The following is a 25,887-nucleotide window of genomic DNA, read 5'->3' on the forward strand; positions in this document are numbered from 1 at the left end:
ATCAATCTCATTCCCAAGAAAGTTCCCTTTTTCTCCCTTCCTCCTTTCCCTGCTCGTCTTAGTCTACTCTACTGATCTCCCTTCTACTGTTATTATTATCATTATTATTATTATTTTCAATTAGTGCATAATTATATGTATGGAGAGAAAGCATGCACATGCAGGATTCATTGCAGCATATTCATACATGGACTTAGTGTAATTTGGTAGATTTTGTTTTCCAGTACTTCCCCCATCCCTCTCCTACTACCTGCTCCCTCTTGAATCCCTTCTTCTACTATTTTGGTCTCCCTTCTATTTTTATGAGATCCCTTATAACTCAAGTCCTTATAGGGAGAGTGTTTACAATTATGATATTGGCAAATATATATTAATAATTTAGTCCTACGTATTGTCTGTTTTTAAAGTTCTATATTTTAAATTATGCCTAAAATTCACCGGATTCTACATAAATTTTTGGTTTTTTCCTGGAAGATTATTTCTTTTTATTTTTCCCCCAGTATTAGGACTGAACTAGGGGTCCTTTGCCACTGAGCTACATCCCCAGCCCTATTTGTTTACTTATTTATTTATTTAGAAACAAGGTCTCACTAAATTGCTAATGCTGGACTTGAACTTGGGACCCTATTGTCGCAGCCTCCTCAGTAGCTGAGATTATAGGCCTATGCCACCATGCCTGGCTGAAAGGTTATTTCTTTTGTTTCTTCCCCACATTTTTTATTGGTGCATTATAGTTGTACATAATGGTGAAACTTGTTATATATTCTTACATGTACACAATATAACAATATAAGTTGGCCAATATCATTCTCCAGTATTTCTATTTTCCCTCCCTCTACCCTTATCCCCTTCTTCTTTTCTGCTGATCTCCCTTAGATTTTCATGAGATTTCCTCTCCCTGAAAGGTTATTTCTAAAGAAAATATGAACCTTGTTTTTAATTATTGTGCTAGAAAAATAAATGTGTTTCTCATTTATTAAGTATGACAACTGGTTATAATAAACCAGAAGAGTTATCCAGTTTCTCACAAGTAAAAATTAATACTCATACTTTGGCTGAGAGTTCATTATTAAGGATCAAAAAGTTTGAAACACAAGATCTAAAGTTAATTCAAGGGCTGGGGATTAAGCTCAGTGACAGAAAGCCCTGGGGGTTCAATCTCTAGCACTCTCCCACCCCTCCAAAAAAAAGTCTTTAAAGTTAATCCAAGACAGTCTTATGAAGTTTTATTACTGATATTCAATCCCAAAAGCAATTTCTTCATATCTAGTAAAGACTAAGAATGGCTTTCTAATTTGGGCATGAAAGAAAAATGAGTATCTGAGAACCTAATTCTGCCCTAAATGTTCTTGGGTTTTAAATTCTAGGTATAAATTACTACAACCAAAGTACTCACCATTTTTAATTTATAATATAAGTAATTACACTTCTGTGTGCCAATTCAAAAAGGATCTATGAGGACACAATTTTTAATACTTAAGAATAATTATCAAATGAGAAACAATGAAGATAACTCTTATATTAAAAGTCTACTTCTAACAGAAAACTCTAATCAACATAACAGAGGAAATTCTTAGTGAATATTTTAGAAGGCATTTTTTTCTGCATTTAATTAAAATCACATTTGTTTTATAGTCACAAAATGCATCACTGATTAATTTCAGACAAAGAGTTTGAAGAGGCTAATTACTACCATCATGAATTATGAAAACCCTCAAAATAACCAAACAAAAAATACCTTGCTAGTTAACATGCTAAATATGTTAAGCAATCAACCTCTTAAATTAATCTCTGTTTTTATAGAGTAATATTTCCTCAGTAATGACAGGTTTGTGGGGGGTTTTTTTAATTCAGATATCCTAATCATAAATTCTTGGGAAAATAAATAGCCACAATTTCCCAAATAAGCCTTTGAAAATATTTGAAATATTATCTATATAATGCTAAAAAGATTCCATTTTTAATAGCATCATTGAGATATCACTGACACATAAAAAGTAGATATATTTAAAATATACAAGTTTATATTTGAAAAGGTACCAAAATTATAAAAATAGAAACAATAAAGGATTCAGTCAATAGAGAAGAAAATTAATCATGACAACAGACATTTGAAATGGTAAATGATCAGAACACATGAAAAAGTAAAGCAAGAGACATATAACCCACATTTAATCCAATCTCTGGATTCTAAAATCAAGAGTTTGACAGAACATATTATAGAGAAAGTTCATAAAAATCATCAGAAATCAGTCCATGGCATTAGGGAATATTTACAGCTTTGACTTCCTTTACACAATGAGCAAATAAATGGCAAAAGAGCTGCCTTATATTCTAAGCTACTTTAAGTTTGGAAGGAGTATTTACTATGTAGGTTCTATAATACCTTACATAATCAGACCAAATCTTGGGGTTTAAGCCTTCTAATCGCAAACTGATTAGAATTTCAACTTCAGTGAAATCAACATTTTTAAAAATCTGGATTGTAAAAAACTCTGATTGCAGGAGAAATTCTAACTCCAATCATAAAAGACACACATTCCAATGGTCAAAACCACAACTGTAGAAAAAAGAACTTCAAAGTCTCACAATCAAAAAATTGAACAGGACTGAGGGGCAAATGCAGCAATATCATAGAAGATGAGAAAATTCTTTTTCATTTACTTCTCTGCCTCCCATGTGAAAAAATAATAATAATACCTCAACTGACTGGATATTTGAGAAACAGAAGTTCTAAATAATCAAAATGTCACCAGGGTCAATCATTTAAAGCTCTAATGCCAATCTCTGGAGCAAAGTTACTATTTCACACATAATTCTAAATGGTCTGAATTTTCAAATAGTAAATGAGAAACAGCAAGAGAATCATAGTGACATGTTCAAGTTAGATGATAAGAGGAAACAGAAAAACTAAGCAAACAAAAATTCAAAGAAGTTCAAGTTTTAGGACCAATTGTCTCAGACACAAACAGCGATATAAAACAACAATGAAAGGACATCACTTATTTTAATACTGTATCTTGACCAAAACTTCTACGGATAAATCTGCATTCAAAATAGGTTTTGTATCTCCTGTTTAAGAAGCAGAAATGGACTTCTAAAAAAAAAATGGTGGACTAAATATAAATTTTCCCCAGTTACTCCAGATACTAGACTTGAGATAAAAACAATTCATAAAAACAGAAATAAAACCATAAGATCAAAGAAATTAAAATTGGGGATAGGTGTAGACAGGGAATTCACTTCTGAAAAATGAAAGTATATATGAAAGTTGACATATCTAACAAGCAGAAAAAGCCACAGCCTTGCTATATCCTTTAAGAGTGATACAGAAATGATGGAAATCAATGTATCTAACAAGATCCCAAAGAAGCATGATTGCTGAGTAAAGCATATAGCAGAGGGTAAAAATAAATACTAGAGCTAAAAATAGAAGAACTGTTACTTGATTGTATAAAGGACAACTGTTATCTTCCATCCCTATCTCCAAGCAGAACCTAAATAACTGACATTTACCCTCCACACACATACCCCAGGCAAATCCTTTCTAAGTGAGTGACTGTCTAGGGACTAAGTGGGAATGCTGGCACGAAGTAAACCCTTCTCATCTGGCATTTAAAGAACCCATATCCTGGCAGCAAGCTCACCTCCCTCTTCCCCTAAAATAAGGCCTGCCAAGGGATGGACCCTATTCTGTACTGCCCTGCCCCCTAAGTACTCTAGCCAGAATTCCTACTCAAAGGAAAAATCTAGTACAGAAAGCAGTCCAAGGAAAAGCGTAGGAGGGAGGGAGACCCAGAACAGGAACCCAATCCTATTGAATGGTGAAGCAAGAATCACCAAGCATTATCAAGAAAAGTAAACTTGAAAAAAAAAAAAAATGGTTACAAAAACAAACAAGAAAACTGACCAGAGGAGAAAGGAGGGTAATTAAGGAGACAAAAGATGTATTTTAAAAATCTACTTTACACATTCTGAGACTCAAGATGGTATTACAACATTGTATAAGAATGCAGAAAAAGAGAACAAGAAAATTTGTTGACTGCCCTCCAAAAAATCAGCCAAAAGAAAACAGAGGGGAAAAAAAAATTCCCAGAACACAGAGCAAAAAGAACCACAAAATGTAAAGACAAGTAGGCTCAATCTAAGAGAAAAAAATATTTATCTAATGAAGAACCAACAAGCAAACAAGAAAATGAAGAAAGGACAATACCAAGGACATTACAGAGGAGAAACTTCGTAGAGTTTGAAAAAGAATTTAATTCAGGGGAACTGAATGTCCATAACAAATAAAACAAAAATAATCTCTACACCTAATTACAATTTAAAGAAAAAAAGATGATACTAAGAATTTATAGACAGAATAAAGAACCAATCACCTTAAAAGGATAGTAAACCAGATTGACATATATGATTTCTATCAGCGTCTGGATACTCAAGAGCAATCTTTTGGAGTTCTAAAGGTAAATTATTTGTAACCAACAATATTGTATCCAGCCTAACTATCAATCAAATATAAGAATAAAAATAAAGACATTTTTGCACAGAAGAGCATTGTAAAGTCTGTCTTTCATACACACCTTTTTCAGAAGTTACTTATGCATGTACTCCGTGGAATAGAAAAAGGAAAAAGAAAAGATATATAATAGAATGTTATATATAAAAGAATATAATGAAAGGAAGTCAGAGAAAGAGACCTAAAAGGTAGCAGTACAAACTGAGCCTAGGTTACAGACAACTCCAGATAGAACACACAGTACAATAGGTAATATGTAGGTCTGGGGTGTGGGAAAGCAGCCAGGACTTTAACACAGGCATATAGAATAAGAAAGAAGGTAATTAGAAAAGCCAAGAAAAACAGGAAGTCCTATCCAAATACTTTTTAATTCAGTGGTAAGATTTTGGTCATATCCAAATAAAATTTGCTGAACCTTGATATTATCAGCATTTTTCTTCTGGTAGCACAGGGGCTGCTTAATAAAATCTGTAGATAAGGAATTATAATCTGAGCATACTACCTGGCCCAGCATTGAAAAATATGTACATAGTCCAATAAAGTATCAACCACATTGGGTTGCTTTAGGTTTTTTGTTTTGGTTTGGTTTGTGTGTTGGTACCAGGGATTGAACCTAGGGACACTTAACAACTGAGCCACAGCCTCAGCCTATTTTGAGTCTCATTAAATTGCTTAGGTCCTTGCTAAATTGCTGAGACTGGCTTGCAACTTGGGATCCTCCTATCTCAACCTCCTGAGCTGCTGGGATTACAGGAATGCACCACCATACTCAACCATTTCATCATTTAGAAACAACGTATGGGTTGGGAATTGAGGAGAAAACATGTTACAAAGACAATAAAAGGTATAGCCACAAATTTAGGAGGAGGAGAGGAAAAAAGGAGGGAAAACATGAAAAATTCAGATAATGTTTAAAGTTCGGAAATATAAGTACGGTCAACAATCAATTTAAACTAGGATGTTTTATAAAAGCAGCATTACTTCCTTTATTGTATATACATCAACAACCTTCATGAACCCTATCATTCCTCTAAAAGAGAAAAAAGTTCTTTAAAGATAATTGAGGTTTTCTTCAATTTCTTTCAGATTCACTCAGTCTTGAGGCCAAGGATGGGACTATTCGATGTACAGGAACTGACAAAATACAGCCTAAAATACTAAATACAAATTGAGAAACACTCATTCCTATGATAGTGTCTGAACATACAAAAAAGCTTTCACAAGCACAGGGAGTGTTGTGACTGGTCTAAACAGATTCATGGACTGCCCTCTGGATCCTCACAGGCCTCTGAGGTTTAGCTATAAGCCCTCAAAGATTCTATGACATATGCCAATGAGTATACTTTATCCACTAGATCTTCTCGCTTGGCCATAATCACCTCAGCTCCTATTAGTATGGATATTCTTAGAACCTCAACTACCTCCTCTATTCAACCACGACTTATAGTTAAGACAACATTAGATTCTTAACAAATAAACCCCAAGTTTTTAGTAGCTTCACAATTAAATTTACATTCTATTGTAGGTGTTCCTATTTGTTGCATAGCTTTCTTCTAAACAGTAATTTGGAGATTCTAGATCCTTCCAATCTACCATCAGGTAAAAGCTCCAGACTCCGCATCCGGCCTCAGACTGGAAAAGATGAAGAAAGAAGACATTTCTCTGCCGCTTCAACCCTGGAGTAACTATCATTTTCACTCACATGGCACTAGTGAAACTCAGTTGCGAACAAGAAGGTGCACAGATTTTGATGTGCATGAGCTATACCTGCCATTCCCACTATTTCTCCTGCATGGTCTCACCCCCAAAATGGGAACCTCAAAACAGGCTTGCTGGCCTTTACTGCTAACTTCTATTTCCTTCACTACGAGTATCTGAGAACCCCCAGATCTTCTTTCATACCACATTAGAACCATGAGAAACTCACAGGGTTCCATTTCTGGTCCCCTCTCAGATTAAATACACAACTATCTTCCCTTGCAGCCACCCCTGTCAGTGTAAGGATAGGTACAGGGTGATAAATGGTTAAATGGCTTATAGCTTTTGACCTCAAGCAATCTGACTCAAAGACTATGCTGTTCTGCCTCTCTAGATTTCTAAAATAATAGGTGATAACAGAGTCCTTCCATTACTATCAATACATTTTTATAAAGCATTCACATCTTACGAAACAGCCTAAGAAGGATTACAAACTGCATACTATGATGGCACAGCACTATTTTTCTTTAATTCTAAATACTCATGTTAAATGTTATTATGGTCATAATACACAAAAATTAAATAGTAAACAAGCCTAATCTCTAAGAAGTCCTTCACCCTACTCCCCACTTGAACAAAGTACCTATTCCTTCTTATCAACAGCCCCACACCTCATTACTACTGCCCAATAACAATATTACTTAGACTGAACTGCTCTCTTTCCAGATCTGGTAGGCTCCCATTCCACCAACACATACCTACAAAAACTTCATAATTTTCACAGGGATCTAATCCTTCTTTGTAAGAAGCTATGCAACCTGAAAAACTACTGCTCTTATGTAGACATTTGGCACCTACACCCACCCACCCCCCCAAAAAAAACCAGGTTTTTTTAATGGTGGTCATTTCAATGAGATAGATTTCAATTATATAGATTCATGTACCTCAAATATGACTACATAAAAACCATCCATATCAATTCTGCAAAGCAGTCTTATTCTTTACAAAAAAAATTTAACAAAGCATCCTAAAACACTATGCTCTTTTTATTTCTGGTTAGTCCAACAGTTACTCCCAGTGAGAAAACAGCAGGTTTGCTATATTTGCTTTATTCCAAGTATTTTTATGGTTTTTAAAAAGAATGTCTATAATCCCAGCAGCTTGGGAGGCTGAGGTAGGAGGATCTCAAATTCAAAGCCAGCCTCAACAAAAACAAGGCACTAAACATCTCTGTGAGACCCTCTCTCTAAATAAAATACAAAATAGGGCTGAGGATGTGGCTCAGTGGTCAAGTGCCCCTAAGTTCAAACTACAATACCCCAAAAAAATGATATCCATCAAATAAAAGTGAAATGAAAAAAAAACTATATATTTCATCAGAAGTATATTTTTAATCAAATCACACAGAAAAAAAAAACAGATTTAGAAAGATCATAAGGTCAAGACCTGTCACAAGGAACAACTGCAAATGAACTATTCAAGGCAGTATAATAATGGTTGTTAAAAAGGTTCCAAAGCCAGCAGTCCAGTTAAACTTCAAGTTTAAATTCTTTGGTAGGCTCTACTACCTACCACTTCTCAGTGCTTCCGGTTTAAGAAAGAAGAAGAAAATAGCCTGACATTTGGGGTCCTTGTGAGGATTAAATACGATGGCATGTGTCAAGTACTTTTAGAGTAGTACCTGATATATAGTTAGAAGTCAACACACAAAAGTTATTATCATCATGACCAAACATTCCTCTAAGATTCCAAGACTCTCCCTTTGAACCTATCAATTTTTAACAGTCTTAAATTAAAAAGCTCCTCATTTTTATTTCAAAAAAAGTGAAGCTTTAAAACCATTTCCCTTTTTATTCAGTCCTTTGTGAATACAGAAGACTTTGTGTAACTGGCTTCTCTATCATTTGAAGACTCAAAACTCTTCCTACTCTTTTTATAATAAACTTTCCTTCCAAATATTATCCAAAGAACAGGTTGCTCCACAGATCAGGAACAATACAAAGAGTTCACAAAATATATTGAAATTTTTAGATTCATAAAAGAACAGCTACTGGAGCAAAAAAAATTAGATAAGAAGTGATACAGGGGGCTGGGGATGTGGCTCAAGCGGTAGCGTGCTCGCCTGGCATGCGCGCGGCCCAGGTTCAATCCTCAGCACCACATACAAAGACATTGTGTCCCCCGAAAACTAAAAAAAAATAATTAAAAAATTCTCTCTCTCTCTCTCTCTCTCTCCCCCCCCGCCCCCTCTTTAAAAAAAAAAAAAAGAAGTGATACAGAAGTCAATTGTTCTGCTTTTAAAATACTGAATACTATAATAAAACACAGAAGGTAGAAATATTTATGGTTCACTCTCACTCCTATCAATAAAACCAGAGATACTAAGAGCTAAAGTTTTCTTAATACCTGGAAAACTTGTTTCTTCATGACAATAAATAGAAGGCATAATAAGCAGACAATTTCTTCAAAGACAAATTCTGTAGGAAAGAAAAAACTAAAGGGACAGATTTCCCATTCCCTTTGACACCAGGCTATCTTCAGATACACAGCCTACACCAAGACCCAATAAAAAAGTTTCCCAGGTTAAATGACGTTTTCCCCTGTTCCCAAGCTAACCTCAACTCACTGGTCTACATCTAGTTTACACTACATTATCACATATTCCTTTTGTTCTTCAATCATGTATCAGGAATTTTTTTTCATTCTACAACTATTGAGCACTTGAAGATAAAAGAGTGAACAAAACAGTCAAGGTTTTTAACTATCATGTGAGAGCTTACATTGTCTGGAACTTTAACAAAGGGGAAACTAACAGGGTTTAAGAGTATGATGTTCCAGAACAAGGATTTCTTTCTTACTAGCTCTCTCCCTTGCAAGCTTGGCAACACTTTTTAAGAAGAAAAAATCCTTTTATCATGTCTTCCAGATGAGACCTTCAACTTTATGACTCTGCAAGGGGATATAAATGGTGAGGAATAAAGTGGGAGGAAAGAAGATCTGAATTCTCTTAGGAGACTCCCACATACTGACATGAAATATGCACGTATTAGTCCACACATCTATTCCTATGTCCTATCCACAAGGAAACTATACATACCTCTGTCACAACTGCTCCAATCAAAAAACACTTCTATTGATTTCCTTGTGCTCAGCCACCTTCATTAAAAGAAGTACACTTCTCAGAGGTGTTTTTATTTAGGTTGTTCTTACGTCTTATTTTTAAGTCATACTCATAAGAATAAGGTAATATCTATATCTTCTACTTTTGAATTTCATGATTTTCCAAATGACTGATATAAATGTCTTCAACTTTGGATATAAAATAAATATTAAACTATAAAACTTCAAGTATTGCAATTAGGGCAAAAATGTTCCCAAATGATGGTACAAAATTACATGTAAGTATCAATTCTTTGTCTTTCATGTTTCAATTCGAGTAACCTGCTCTTTTTTTTTTTTAAGAAAAGAAAATGGACCTTTATTTTTCACCATACCCCTAAGTAAATGAAAAATGGATTAAAAACAAATGTAACACTGAAAACTGTAAAGTTACTAGAGCATGGGGAAAAGCTCTTAATAACGTGCTCTTGGTAGATTATTTATAAAACAAACCAAATTGAAATGTACTAAGCACTTGATAATTAAAATTCTGCAATTCATCCTTTTAACAAAAGGCCTTTTTGTAATGCACATTCTATAAATTCAAAAATTTTATCATTTGTCTTAAATCAAAGCAAATTGAAACATAATTTCATTATATATAATTGGATAACTATCCCCAAAGTATATTTTAAGACTAAATTTAAAAATGAATCCAGGAACTAAATAAGGTTTTGCCAAATGTCTTTGTGCTGTGTTATAAAAAATACATACTTCATTGCTTCTAAAATGCAGTAACACTCTAACTGAAAAAACAGAGCAGCATCTTCCCACAGATAAACCAATAACTATTATAATTCAATGAAAGAAATAAACCATGACGGTTTTTTAATTAAAAGTATTTCTAAACACCTGTGTTGAACATTGTGGCTCCAACTGTTCACATGGAATTTGACCGCAACAACTTAATCTCCATAATTAAAGATCTAAAAGGTAGCTCTTATGTTTCATCTATTCTCTTTGAACTGGCATATTATAGTCATTCCATACATAATTGCTATCAAAAGAAAAAACAGAGTAACATATTTGATATTAGTTGTACTTTTAATAGAGGATATTTTAACTTGCATGAACTTTTCATTCTCCAACCTGTTTTATAAAATTAGCATAATCTCAATAATCTCACAGAAAAACAGGTTCTAGCAAGCTTGAAAACTGAGCAGACACACAATCAAGTTTAAATGATAGTATATGGAATGGAGACAAACTAATGAGCAAATCACCTGTTCCTGAATAATTCTTGCTCTCTCTGGAACCCTAAGTGTCACACTCACACACACACACACACACACACACACACACACACACACACGATTATCTGAAAAGACCGAAAGTGGTACTAAGTGGGGGCTATGTTTCACGTGAATTAAAAATTCAGCCCTACACAGGATATTTTAATACTACTCAGAAGTCAAGTGTATGCAGCAGCAGAAAGGCGAAAACTTCATTAAATTATTCAAAGCAAATAAGCTTATATTATCAGATAAGTTTTCCCATATGTTTAGGGAGGAGCCCAAGTTACTTATTACTTCAGAGAGCATTCAGATAAAATGAAATTAGGTTATGTTCCGCAACACAGATGTCTCTCATAAAGTAAAGTATTAAATGTCTTTTGTGAATGGAAAATCTGCATATACTGTTGCTTAGCCTCAGCTGGTCTTGAGTGGGTGGCTGAATGAACCAAATGCACGCTCCCCGTGAAGTTCCTAGATCCTGATTCCACTCTGGAGAAAATTGAGAATCAAATATTAAATTGAAAAGTACAGCAAAGGCTTCACCTTTCCTCCTACGTTACAAGAAGGCCACAGGAACTGAGGTTTAGAGAACAGCATAGTGTCACTGTGCAAGGGCGGGTGCGGTCTGCGGTGCGCGGCACAGCCTCTGGGGCTGTCACCGGAAAACCTGAGCCTCGCCTTAACCGCGCGGAGCGACAAAGCGCCAGCTCTCAGGGGCGCGGGGGCTTCCGGAAAGACCGAGCCAAGCGCCTGTCAAACTTCGGGAGGAGTAGACACCCGGGCGATCAAAATGCTCCAAGTGCCCCCTACCCCGTTCCTCTGCCGCGGCTTAGTAAGCCTGCAGACGCACCTACTGTGGGCCCCAAAACACTCAACCCCCGCCCGCCTTTCCGATTCTCCACTCCAAAAAGGACAAAGGAGCCGAAGAGGAACTCCTCTGCTCCAGGTGGCCAGGAGTCCCCGACGGCGCGAGCTCAGAACGTGGGAATGAGGGAGCGCAGTCGCCCAGAGGGGGGCTAGCCCGCCGCCCCCGGACTCGGGACCCGCGCGACACTCACCGGTGCGTAGCCGCTGGAGAGGCGGCACGCAGGGTGCCGGTTCCTCCCGCGTCGAGGCAGCACCGGGGTCTGGGGCCCTACACGCGTCTGGCCGGACCCCAACTTATTTCGGTAGGGGTCGCCGGCGGCTACTGCGGCGCGGGCAGGATGGAGGGCGCTGCCTGTGTAGCTGCCGCGGGGGCACGGCCCACGAGCGGGAGGGACCTCGGCCCCGCGGTCCACCAACCAGGGCGGGCCTCCTGCTTCCCTCCTTCTGCCCGCTATCGGCGGCGGCTACTGCCACTGCCAAGGCTAACGCGACAGCCGCTCCGGCTGCCGCTACCACCGCCGCCCTGCTGGGAGCGCGTCGCGGCCTAATGTTGTCATCCGCCGCGTCGCCGCCTTTCTGGGCACCCAGAGCCGCCACGATCCTTCACATTCTAGTGCCCTCCCCCTCCCTGCCCCGCCCCCGGCTCGCGGGCTCCGGCCACACCCCCTTCCCGTCACGTGACTGCGCGCGGAGGCGGCCAGTAGAGTTTCTTCCCCAGTAGGGCGGGCGCTGACCGAGCGGTGGCATCTGACAACACCTTGATGTGCCAGAGTGTCGTCGCAGCCAAATCGCTTCCGCACCCCCCCAGGGCGGCCCGGGGACTCGGGACACCGTCGTGGGCCCGCGCCTGCGGGCCAGCGGAGGCGAGGCCTTCTAAACTGAACCTCCCGGGCCCTTCCCACCCTGCAGATACTGCACCGCAGAACTTCCTGGTCAGGACCCCACCTCTCCAGCCCTGGGCTTGGAAAGTTGCATCCCAACAGGCAAAAAGAGGGCATCATGGTGTATAGTATCTGGCTCGAAAAGCTTTCAGTGGCTGCTTGTTCCTGTTTCTAGTAGCACGTTAATTGTGGCATTTAATTTACTGTTTTCCTCATTAGAGGTTTTTATTTTTGGTTAGACGGTGGTGTGTTTCAATCACGCTGGGATAAAAATAGCCTAGCAAAGTAATTTTTGATCTTAGTCATGTTCAGGATCCTTCATGCCAGTTTTACAGTGTGTGAGATTGGTGGAGGTTTAAACAGGGATTTTAACAATTCCTTTTCATTTTTAAAATAATGCCTAATTCTTTATTTTTGTACCTGCACTCTTGGACTTAACCTTTTACCTTCCTTTTTACCCATGACCCCAGGAGTCCACTCTCCCTCCCTCCCACACTTTTGCCGAGAAGGAAAAGGTAAAATGCTAGTCGTCAAAAGGAATCCCAATATATTAATAAAAGTGGAAGAATCATACTTAGACTCATTTAACATGGCAAATCAGGGAGCCTTCTGCAATAATTAAACTCATAGTTACTTCTTTTCCCTTCTAGCCCAGAACTAAGTGTTTTTTCCCTAAAACCATTCTCATTACGTTTTCCTGATAGGGAGTCAGATGGCATATTTTGAAATGAGTAAACCATACAAACCTTAATTTATAGTAGTTCTTAAAAAACTATAGATTTTAAAACTCACCATTATTTTATGTTATCCAAGAAAGAAAAAAAAATGCTGCCAGTTAAACTATGCCATGCCACTGATCTTTGAGACACATCTTGAATTCAGAGATGTTAATGTGAAAAACAATGAGCCTTAGAATCCCTGAGATATTGTAATGAACTGATGTTCCAAAGAGGAAAAGATTCTATCAGGTTCTGTTCTAAAATCTGAGATTGAACTTGTACTTCTGATAAACATGAGGGAAGTTTATGGCTCTGTGAAGCTAGTAACTTTGGAGTTTCTCAACAAATTGAAACCTGACTCATTTTCTGGAGCAGTTTCTCTCAAACTGTGACTGAAAAAAAAATTTTATTTTTTAATGCAGTAGACAAGAATGGAATAGTTTAAAAGATCAGAGTGCATTACTAGCTAATAAGGGCAGGATGTGCTTGGCAAAACTCCTATTCGAGGAGGGAAGGGCAAGAGAGTGTTCCATGCTGTGATTTAAACTATTTCTTGTTGTAAATTGCAGTCAATAAATATTTGGGAAAGATTGTTGCTAGAGCATAGATAACATGCAAAATATACCATAGACTCTATTTCCATGGTGCTTTTCTTTTACTTTGAGAACTGAGACTAAAGATTAGAAAAAGGAGGTGAATTGTTTTGCTTAATCCTTTCCTACCTCAGCCCTAATATCCTATATTGGCTTTTAAATTTTTTTGTTATTTGTTGGAGTCAAAAGCATTGAACTAGAAACAAGGAAGCCTCCATTATAGACATAGCTAATTAGATATGTGACTAGATAAATTGCTCTCTGCATTTCAAGTTCTGATAAAAGTAGGGAATTAGACTACATACTCTTTTAAGAAATGATACTCAACCTTTTTTTCCCCCAGCAGATGATATCCACATAGGAAACAGCCATAGTATAACAAGGAATATGCCGATTTTTAACAGACTAACTCATTTCAGCTTCACTCAAAAAAAATTAAAATACAAGTGACTGAAAATAAAAATATTACTGGAAAGCAAATGTAAGTATATATTTGTATATATTTCATCATCTTCTAAACTTTAAGGCTAGTGATTTTTGTCAGGAATAGCTAATAATTTTCACATGTTACAAATGTTAACAACACAATAATGTATCAATATAATACAGTTGAAAAAATCTCTAATTTGCAGATCCTTTGAAATCTAATTTCTGTGATTCCAAGTGTTATCATTCCATCTGACATTTTCAGTGTATTAACAACATCGAGCTAAATAAAATATTCTCCAAAGAATAATTATATTTATTTGGGAGTAGAAAAAAGCATTATAGTGGAAATAGAAGACCATTGTAATGGTAATACACATGCCATAATAAAGGTCACATTTAAATAGATGAGGCAAGGGGAAGATTTTAAAGACAAAGCTGAGAATTATGTAAGATATTTTGAAACAATAATTCTTGGCCCTGATGATTAGTAACAAGAGTGGCATCATTCTGAGGTTAAACTGACAGTTGCTGGGTAGATGTCCTTGTAAAAGTACTGCTTATAAAAGGTCAGAGTGGCCTCTGAACAAGCTTTTGGTTCTGGCATAGTCTTTTGTGATGGTTGTTATCAGGGCATCATATATAAGAATCCTTCCTTCATAATCTCCTAGATTTATTTATTTGTGTTAGGGTTGACACAAGCAACTCCATTTTGATTTTGGCAGCATACACAATTCTTTTACAACGCCATCAACAAAAACTAATACATGAGTCTGCATTGTAACTGATAAATGTGGGATAATTCCATTTGCTGTTAAGAGATAAACTACAAGGCTATTTAAGTGATTTTAAGAATAACATTTTAAAATAAAACTTTTCATTATAAATGTCCAATTTTAACTCTAATGGGAACTCATCTCTTTTGCTACTGCCTAATTAATTATACATTTCTAAGAATGAGTTCTTTTTTTCCAAATCAGTTTAAGCACTAATAGTCATGATAATCTTTCCCACGGAATATATTTCACCCTGACCTAGAATGAGGAGACTCTGCTTGAAGTTCTTTTGTTTATCCCTGTAGACTATCCAGTTAGACACATATGTTGCCAAATGTTGCTAGTCAGGATTCTAGACTAAAATCCACATTTTCTGGGAGAAAATTGAGATAGAGTACAACCTCAAACAACATTTACAGAACTTTGAAGACTGCAGTAGATAGTAATATTCTTGCTGATCATATGACTTGCCAACGATTTTTGAGTAGATGTGACACATACTAAATCAAAGAAATTTTAAATTTGAATGCAACATTCAGATCAGTCTTTTGTATCTTCTGCCTCCTGCCATGAGAAAGGTGTGTTCCATATAAAATCTCAGAATAAGAAAATGTAAGAGCCTTAATCTGAGCACCTTGGGAGGCTGAGGCAAGAAGATCACAAGTTCAAGGCCAGACTCAGCAGTTTAGCAAGGTCCTAAGCAACTTAGTGAGATCTTGCCTCAAAAGAAAAAAAGGGGGGGGGGGGGGCAGGGACTGGAGCTATAGTTTAGAGGTAAAGTTTCCCTGGGTTCAATCCCTAGAATCAAAAGAATAAGAAAATATAAAACTGATTCACCCTGAAGCAGCACTAACACACAGCTACTGACATGAAACAAGAATAAAACAAAAAAAAATTGTTGTAAATCACATAGATCAATGACATTGTATGTTATATGTAGCATAATCTCATACCAATAAATTAGAGGTTCAGAAGTTAAGTGTACTATAGAACAATAATAAACATCTACTTAATAAAAATAATAGATATCTACAAACTAGTCAATCAGATAGTTGATATAAATCCACCTAAATTTACATTAAAAGTATATTTGTAAAATCTACAGATTTGCATGCAAAAATGCTGTCATATAGATTTTAAGTATTTGTGTTCAGTAGTACTTGTCTAAAAGAACTGTCTCAAGGAAAATTTGGATAATAGAATATAAAGAATATAGGCTTCTCTTCTGGCAATATCATGAATGAGGTACCTTAATTAGTGGTCACACTGAAAACAAAAATCCTGAAAAAAAAACATTTTTAAGAAATCATCTTAAATAATTAAATGACAATGAGGCAAGAGATTATTAAGTCAAAAACCTAAATGAAGGCAGAAACTCAGAGAGTTCAGAAGAGCCTACAGCTAACCTTTTACCTGAAGAGTTGCTAAATCCAGTTAATGTGAGCTTTGGTTTTCATGGCCTAATGAGAGACAAACCCATGACCTGCATTACACACACTCAGGAAAATCTGCTGCATTTTCAAGGACTGTTCATTTGGTGTGAGTATCTACTAGAAATAAACCTGACCCTACTAATGTACATACTCTTCTCCCAGAGCCTGCAAAAGAAAATAATAAATCTTGGTACCTGCTCGACAGAGGAAAAGCAGAATCATACTTTAGAATTTGAAGCCACAATCCAATTCTCACACAAATGTTACTTGATTTCATAGACCTGGATAATAAAAACCTCAAGCTGATCATTTAATGTAATGATTTTTTACCGATAGTGCTCTTCAACACCTGGCTAAAGCAAATGCCAATTCTCTCTGGTGGAACCCATATTCATCTTAGGCCTTATACATTCCTTATTCATCACAGGAATGACTATAAATAAAATTCTGAGGAAAATGGCCAGCTCATATTTTTAAAATAACAAGCACAAAAGAGAATCGGACACTATTATTGAGAAATACTGCTAATATAAGACAACAGAAACAGATTCTGGAGGACTTCAGATACTGGATTTATCAGGTGCAGACTATAAAATAATATTTAATATGAACAAAAGAATAAAAGACAAGCTTAAAATTATGTACAAAGAACGAGAAACTATAAAGAATGAGGATATTTCAGGAAAAACATAGAATTTGAAGCATTAAACATTAAATGACATTTTAAAAAATCAGTGGACAAGTTTCATAAGTCTACTCGACACAGCAGAAGTATAGTTAATGAGATGGAAGATAGAGATAAGGTGACCCAAATGTAACAGGAAAAAAAAACTTCTTTATAAATGTGTATAAGAAATATTAAAGAGACTTTAAGTGACATGGAAGACACTAGGATAAGGTTTAAAATAAATCTAATTATAGCTTTAGGAGAAAAAGAGACAATGAGGCAGAGGCAATACTTGACAAGATAATGGTTTAGAACTTTACAGAACCGATGAAAGACTCATACAGATTTAGGAAACCCTTCAAATCCTAAACATGTTAAAGAATAATAAACCCAACTTATATACATCATAACAAAGATGCAGAATGCCAAATACAAAGAGAAAACCTTAAAATTAGTAGAGAAAACATAGGTTTTCTTCCGTGTTAGGTAACTGACCTCATTAGCAGCCATAGAAACAAGATGTCTAGAGTAATGCCTTCTGTTGGCTAAAAGAAAATGATTGTCAGCCTAAAATTCTATGGTTGTTGCAAAGCTCTTTCAAGAATGAGGTCAAAGTTAAAGTACTTTAATGCAGGCAAAGGCAAAGTTTGCAACGAATAGATTTTCATTAAAGAAAAGACTAAAGAAATTTCCAGACAGGAAACAATTCCCAGTGAAAGATCTGAGCATTAATAAGAGCACTGGAAGTGGTAAATATTTGCACAAGTCCAAAAATTCAATTGAATACTGTACAAAATAGTATTAACTTAAAATTAGTTAATATTTTTAAAAGAAAAAATAATTTTATTCATATGACTAACATTAGGAATAAGTCTAGCCAATTTCTCATTTTATACCTGCTGTTAAACAAACCCCATCAGGGTAAGTATTTGACCTTCTATACTATTATCTTCATCTGGAATATGCCTTTAAAAGCAAAAGCAGTGTATATCTCCATTTATTTTTTTATTCTTTCCTCATCCATATAGGCAAAAAGCATACTGATATTTTATTTGCTTATTTTTGTATGCAGTGCTAAGGTCGAACCCAGTGCCTCACGTGTGCTCTGCCACTGAGCCATAGCCACAGTTCTACACTAATATTTTATTGGTATTTTCTTTTTAAATAAGTGTACTGGTGCAGAATTTTAAACATTTTTCTTCATAATGACTTCCTTGTTTCAAATTTGTATAATGTACCAATGAAGATAATTTTTATATAGTCATAAATTAGCATATATTTATGAGATCATGATTTAGAATAATAAAAAAGCAGAATTATATACCATTCTCACAAAACTATGAAGCTATTAATGATTCCTACCATAGAAGGCTAAAAGTGAAGGTTCATCATAACAAATTATATAATTATGTATTCACAGGTTAAGGACAATTAGTCTTATTGAAAAGCTCTACCTACTCTTTCCACCCACATTGCCTATTCAAAATTAGGTGTGTGCTGTGATTTTTAACAGCCTCTCTAGAAATAGCTGAAAATTTGTGCTCTAGGTATAAGGATTGACTTCTCAGTTTTAATTCAACTCAGAGGACATCCTAAAGTCAAAATAAATTCTACAGAGAATAAAAACCCATCTCTTTGGGATAAGTACATGGACTGTACATTCCCAATTGTGTGTTTTTTATTTCAACTTCAGGCGAGTTTATAAAACACACTTTATCACAATTATGGGACCCATCATAATTCCTTAGCTATCCAAAGCTATAATGCAAAGGAATTGTGCTTTCCTTAAACCAAAACATTACTTTTTTCCTACACAAATATATGAGAATATTCAAAACATATTCCTTTAATACTTTGATAAAACTGAATTGATAAATCACTGGAAATGTCCAAGTGACTTTTGTTTGTATCTTTTAACACACACACACACACATACACACACACACACACACACACACACACACACAAATTTAAGTGTCACTGGTATTCCAGTTAGCTACTAAATTACTAGCTAATTATTAGATTATTTCAGTTAACTTTATACAACCTGTATTTATACAAAACTGTGAACTTCCTGGGAGGTCACAGTATTTCAATTTGTGTAAACCAGGTTGTACATTAATTTTTTAAATTTAATAAGTTATATATTTTTACTGGGTCCTAGCCCATCTGTTTACAAAAAATATATGTATCTCAAGCATTTGTATGTTGTTCCACCTTTGTACTAAATAAATGCGAAGACAGCAAAAGCCTCACTGTATACACTTAATGTTTCAAAACTGTAATTTCTGCTGTTTTCTGCTAGGAGTTATAATACTTGTTTGCAACATTCATAAGTAGCAGCCATCTACGTGCCCCTCCTAGCCCCTCCTGAACACAGGTATCCCAAAAGTAACAAGGTGGAAAAAGAAAGCATATACCCTGTGTTCAATAAAGTTTGTTTATTCACTCATCTATCCCGTTCTTGGGTCTATTCATATTCTCACCTGGTTATTTTCAGTCAATTCCTATGGAAGTCTTACTTTTGCCTGATATTCTCACATACACCACTGAGACCAGATTTCTAATCCCCTCTCCTAATCATTTCTTTTAACCCTTAATCCCTATAAAACCTTCCTGAAAATTGACTGTGGTCGATAACACCTTTACTTAAAACTCCATCTCTGAATGTCAACTCCTTTGCAGAGATGGGCATAGACTCCACCTCTGGTGATCTCATGTTTTTGCTTACTTCCCACTAACTTCACTTTGCAGTCACCCAGAAGTCTGACTGGACATCATTTGCATCCTAGCCACCATCACCCCCTTTCCAGGAATTAATAAAGTACACCAGATGAGTATAATTATCTAAACTAAGAGCAGTGAAAATTCTGGAGGAAAACAGACAAATAAAGGCAAGGGTGGGGGGGACACTGTTGTAGATTAAAATGGATTTATCAGACCTATCAATTAAATGCAATGTATGGACCTTTTTTAGATTTGATTTAAGCAAATAACTTATAAAAAGACCTTAAAATAATCAAGAAAATTTTAATACTGACTGGACATTAGCTGATATTAAGAAATTATTTTGTCTCAAGGGTAATAATAATACATGATTCTGTTTTGTTTTAATGTCTCATTTCTTAAAGACAGCAAGCCCTTCCTTTAGTGGAAAAAATAATTTTCTTTACCTATAGATGAGAGTCATGGGAATGTACTCTGTAACTGGCATATGAAATTTTATACCCTTATTCAATATAAAAATAATTTCCTCCTTATCACATCTTTAATCTTTGAATAAACTATTTGAATCAAAAGCAACCCATAATACTTACCTGGTATTTGCTCCAAACCTCTATTAAACCACTGAAAGGCCTAACATGGTGACTTGTAGTACATAAATCTCTGATTGAACATGCTAACATGTTCAAATTTATATAAAGCAATCTCCAAATACAGAGCACTCTAGAGATTCTAAGAAGCAGATGTACTGATCTCCTTGGCCTTCACATGATTCAGCTACAAATAGATTTGAACAGATTCCAAATGCACTACTGTCAAATTCATAAGAAGTAGCAAAAAATGTCAAGTGAAAGTTTAGACTTCTCCTTGAATAGCAATGACTGTTGTTTGAAGGAAAAAAAAATCGAAAGAATTCTGTTAATGTTTTATTTCTTCAGTGCTAATATTTGACAAGAACTAAGTGCATTCATTCCACGCATAGATGTTCTTTGTGGGTTAAGTGATAACTTGGAAACTAGTTAGTAAGAATATTAGGTCCAAAGAAAATTTGAAAATAACTTCAACCAGTGTTATAAAGTTCATTAATATGAATTTTATATTTTATAATGTAATAGTGTAGAGAGTTGATCTCCAACACAAAAGATCAGAGACAGATCTCAGTTATAATCCCAGTCCTGTCATTTACTAGCTATGTGACCTCATCTAGCCATCTTCTTCATCTATAAAATGGAGTTTAAAAAAAATACCTACTTCATAGTGTTATAAAAACTAAAGAACTCAAGAGATAGAAACTATTATGATTACCATCTTTTGGGAATGCAATATTCTGCACATTTTCACCTCACTCAAGTGGAAGAAAATTATAAACAGATCATATACTCCATCAACCCTTCACTGATACCAAGCCTTTTGCAACAACTGGCCTAAGGATTATAGAGGATGCCTAAACAGGCGTAATCTCAGGCAGATATTTTTAATATATAAGCAGATATATTTAATTATTTATACAACCCCTAATATGTAAATATCAGGATTTCTCATGTGCTATGAAATGAAATCCACTTCCTCAACAATCAGGAGAGAGCAATTACAGGGTTGTTTTTCTTCAAAGAAATTTCTAGCTAGACTTGCTCTTACAATACATGGGGTCAACACTCTTGCCAAATTTATTTCGTAGTATAATAAATCACAGTAAAACAGAGCTTACGTTTATGAACAATGCAGTAATATATACATTTCCTTATTAATTCTTGTGCTTCTTTCTTTACAGGTACACTTAGCAACCCAGAATATCTTATCTATGATTTAGGGAGGACAGTCCTGGGGTTGAATCCAGAAACATTCTACCTCTAAGCTACATCCCCAGGACTGTTTGTTTGTTTGTTTGTTTGTTTTAAACAGGGCCTGGCAAAATTGCTCAGGCCAACCTCAAACTTGCAATCCTCCTGACTCAGCCTCCTGAGTAGCTGGGATTACAGGCATGTACTACTTACTATATTTGGCTTATCTCTGATTTTAAAATGGCTATTTGAAACCTTTTTTGTTGTTGTTGTTGTTGTTGTTGAAGCAAATAAACTTGATGTAAAGACCTGAAGAATTCAAGATAACATTTATGGGTAGATTATAGGTAATAAAGTAGAGTTTTATATAGTATATTTTATACTATTTGACACAGCATTTGTTATCTGTTCTTTGTAGATATACATGATAGTATTGTGTATTTTGACATATACATATATGGAATATAACTTATTCTAATTAGTATCTCATTCTTACAGTTGTGCATGATGTGGAGTTACATTGGTTGTATATTCATATATGAATATAGGGTTAGGGTAAGGATTAGTTTTATTCAGTTATAAAGAATAACAAAATATCATTTTCAGGAAAATGGATGGAACAGCCAAGCATATTGTTAAACAAGATAAGCCAGACTGAGAAAGTCAAGGATTGTGTTTTCTCTCATATGTGGAAACTAGAGAGAAAAAGGGGGAAAAATGGATCTCTTGAAAACAGAAGAAGGACCAGTAGGGGATAAGGAGAGAACAAAGGGAGTACTAGGGAGTGAAATTGATATAAGTATGTTATCACGTGCTGATTAACAAAAAGGAAACATAATATGGCAAAATCTGCTCTAAAATCCTGGTAGAGCACTGCTTTTATGAGAATTATGTTCGTAAAAAGAAATGTGTTACCTATATAATCACCTTTAGTTGCAAGGGAGACACAACACTTTTAAAACTGTTTATATTGTCATCCAAAACCAAATTGGAGTTGGCTGGAAATATAGCTTTAGCATGTACCAAGTCCTGAGTTCAATCCCTAGTACAATTTTAAAAAAAAAGGATTGAATTTCTGTTTGAAAAGAAGAAGCAGAAAATGGGTAATGATGGGCTAGGATTTTATCTCAGTGGTCAACAATAGAAAGAAAGAAAATTAAGTCTGAGGCCTGCTCTAGAAGTCAATGCTGGGCCCTTACCCATGTGGTTTTAGTTTATTACAAATAATGGGGAACAGAAGAACATAATCCATTGTTGGTGGGTAAATTTGAAAAAAAGATGTCAAGAAATGGGTTGAGTCTTATTTTCTTCTCCCCAAATTACCATTTAGACAAAATACTCCTATTTGGGGAAGATGGTAGAAAGAAAGATGGAAGCTACGCTTCTCTATAGTTCTCAAAGGAATGTATTCCTCTGTTGTTATTATTGTTTTGTACTGGGAATTGAACCCAGGGATGCTTAACACTGAGCCACATCCCCAGTCCTTTATTTTTAAATTTTTTTTATTTATTTCTTACATATATGACAAAGTGGAATGCATTACATTCATAATTATCCATTCTCAGCACAATTTTTTGTAACTCTGTATATAAAGTATGTTCATGCCAAATTATGTCATTATACATGAGCTCTCTTTTTTTGCATTACAATTCTTAATACACCTTTTATCACAATTTATCATATCTCTGTTTGTATATAAGGTATGTTGACATAGCAAGGACGGTGGAAGGAGACAGTCATCATTATACAAAATACATGTATGAAGATGTGAATTTGGTGTCAACATACCCCAGCCCTTTTTTAATTTTCATTTTGAGACAGGGTCTCACTGAGTTGCTTAGAGCCTTGCTAAATTGCTAATGCTGGCTTTGAACTCATAATCTTCCTTTCTCAGCCTCCTGAGCCACTGGGATTACAATTGTACACCACCATGCCCAGAGAACATACTCTTTTTTTACGAAGTAGGAAAACTAAGGCAAAGATGGCTCTCCTTAACATTGAGAAGTAAATCTTTGCTGTGTTCTGAATGTTTATTCTGATTCTGCCTGTCTTTCTTATAAGACCCCAATTCTTTGGTGGTGAGTCATATCCCACTTGGACTTAAGAAGTATTGAAAACCCTGGTTGTGGCTGCACATTAAATTTATAATGTTCAAGCAGTTTTATTGGTAAGATATTGGTTTTCTTTTTATCTCTTTCTTTCTAGCTTTCTATCAACTGGTTCTGAATTGAGAGAAGAGTTAAGACAAAAACAGCTGTCACTGCCTACGCCCCATTAATGATAGAAAAATACTAAATTTTTGTGCCCAACTCTATCCAAAAGTGTTTCATGAGAACCTAAGTCTAGCAAAATAAATGGAAAAAGAAATCTTGCCAGTCTGACAATAAAAGAATAAAAGATCCCAGTAAAGAATGATCGTAAATATCAGAGGGTCAACACACACACACACACACACACTCAAAATATGCAAAAAGGAATTTGTTCATTTATTCATGAATTCCTACTGTATGTGAGGTAGTATTCCAAAGAGAAGATTATAGAGTTGGAGTATTTTAAATAAAAGTTACTCAGTACTCTAATTTGACTGTTTGACTTTTGAATTATTATAATGATCAAAGGCAGAGTAATATATTGTTCAGAGTTGATAGATTTCAATCAGTATTATAACATTTGAGTTCTTACTACTTCTCAGGCAAGCAGTTTTTATAAAATAAAGGATAGAGTCTTCAAAACAACTTTATGAGACAATACATCAGGGAAGTCTAGGTTATGTTACAATTGAAAAAATAAGCAGTTTAACTGAATAGATTAATTTCTTATTCTCAAAAAGTTGGCTCTCTATGCAGGCAACTCTCCAGGCAACTGTCCCATAGGTCATGACATGATAATCAAGGCTGCTTCAACCTTGTGGTACTACACTTTTAACATTAATTATTTTCCAGATTGCCACAGTAGGGGAAGAACAATAGGAAATTTCATACCAGCCTTTCACTGCCTTATCCTGAAAGCAATACATATCAATTCTTAATAATGCACTGTCTGAGTCACATGGCTCCATCTAATTGCAGGATCTCTGAGAAATGCAGTAAACCAACTGTACACACAGTAGAGGGAAAGAATGGAATGCTGTTTAACAATAGTAAAATATACCATAAAGAGCAATTATTACTGTTCTCTTCGTATAGGTGAGGAAATGGAAACTTAAAAGTTAAAGAATTCATCCAAGGCTACATACAAGATAAGAAGGGGAGCCTTTAGATAAACTCGGGCAGTATGACTCCAGAGTTTGTGCTTAATCTCTATCCTACAAGACTTCCCAGCACCAAGTAGAACCCTGGCGGTACATAGCTACCAATAGGGATGTTTAAATAAACTCATATAAACTTAATTCAATTCAAATAATTTGCTGAACATTTTTTTGTGCCAGTATTGCAGTTGTATCTGGAGGAGAGTTGCATTATTTAACCATCTAGCTCTCTTCCAATTTTGAGACTGTGATATAAACAAATAGGACAACTGTAATGGTTAATTTTAAATGTCAACTAGGCAATGCATGATGCTCAGTTATTTAGTTAAACATTGCTGGGGCTGGAGCTGTAGCTCAGTGGTAGAGTGCTTGCCTGGCATGTGTAAGGCACTGGGTTCAATCCTCAGCACCACATAAAAATAAATAAATTAAACAAAGATATTTTTTAAAAAAACATTCTGGATGCTTATGTGAAGGTGTTTTTGGATGAGATTAACATTAAATCAGTGGGCTTTGAATAAAACAAAGTACTCTTCAAAATGTGGGTAGGTCTCATTCAGTAGGTTAAAGGTGTTGATAGATGGAAGATTGACCTCCCCAGAGCAAGAAGTAATTCTGCCAATATCTTGCTTTTGGACTTGAACTGAAACTCTTCCCTAAGTCTCCATAGCATTCTTTAAAATAAAGACATACACGTCTAAGCTTAAAACTTAGCCTCCATAGAGAAGGTTAGAAAATGATGCAGATGCTCTTTGAATTATGATAGTTATATTCCAACAAAACTATCAAATTAAAAATACCTTAAGTTGAAAATGCACAATACTTTCAGTGGTCAGTAACCCTACTAACCATTGTCACTTGGCAACACAGAGTACTAAAGCCTTTGGTTGCTTACTCTTACTTTATGCCTGCTTCCCAGCAACACAAAGGAGTATCATACCACAAATCACTAGCCCAGGAAAAGATCAAACTTCAAAATTTTAAGTACAGTTCTTATTGAATAGTACCAGTTTTGCACCACTGTAAAGTTAAAAAATCATTAAGTTGAACTATTTTAATTGGAATATCATCTGTATAGGTTAAGAACAAGCCCTAAAAGCCAGGCATGGTGGTGCAGGCTTAGAATTCCAGCAACTTGGGAGGCTGAAACAGGAGGATTGCAAGT

General features: G+C 35.7%; 1 protein-coding gene across 5 annotated transcripts in view; it reads right to left on the reverse strand.

The window, feature by feature from the left end:
- OSBPL8 (oxysterol binding protein like 8) overlaps positions 1-12,051 on the reverse strand; it is a 176,213-nt gene extending 164,162 nt beyond the window's left edge. For 2 of the 5 annotated variants that reach the window (XM_081309168.1, XM_081309175.1), the window contains exon 1: positions 11,667-12,051. The gene's annotated coding sequence lies outside the window, so the exon portion shown is untranslated. The remainder of the gene's footprint in view (positions 1-11,666) is intronic. The other 3 variants (XM_081309164.1, XM_081309170.1, XM_081309166.1) reach the window with 2 other exon arrangements.
- Positions 12,052-25,887: the final 13,836 nt, after the last annotated feature.

Source organism: Spermophilus citellus (assembly GCF_964194105.1).
Source record: "Spermophilus citellus genome assembly, chromosome: 10".
NCBI lineage: Eukaryota > Metazoa > Chordata > Mammalia > Rodentia > Sciuridae > Spermophilus > Spermophilus citellus.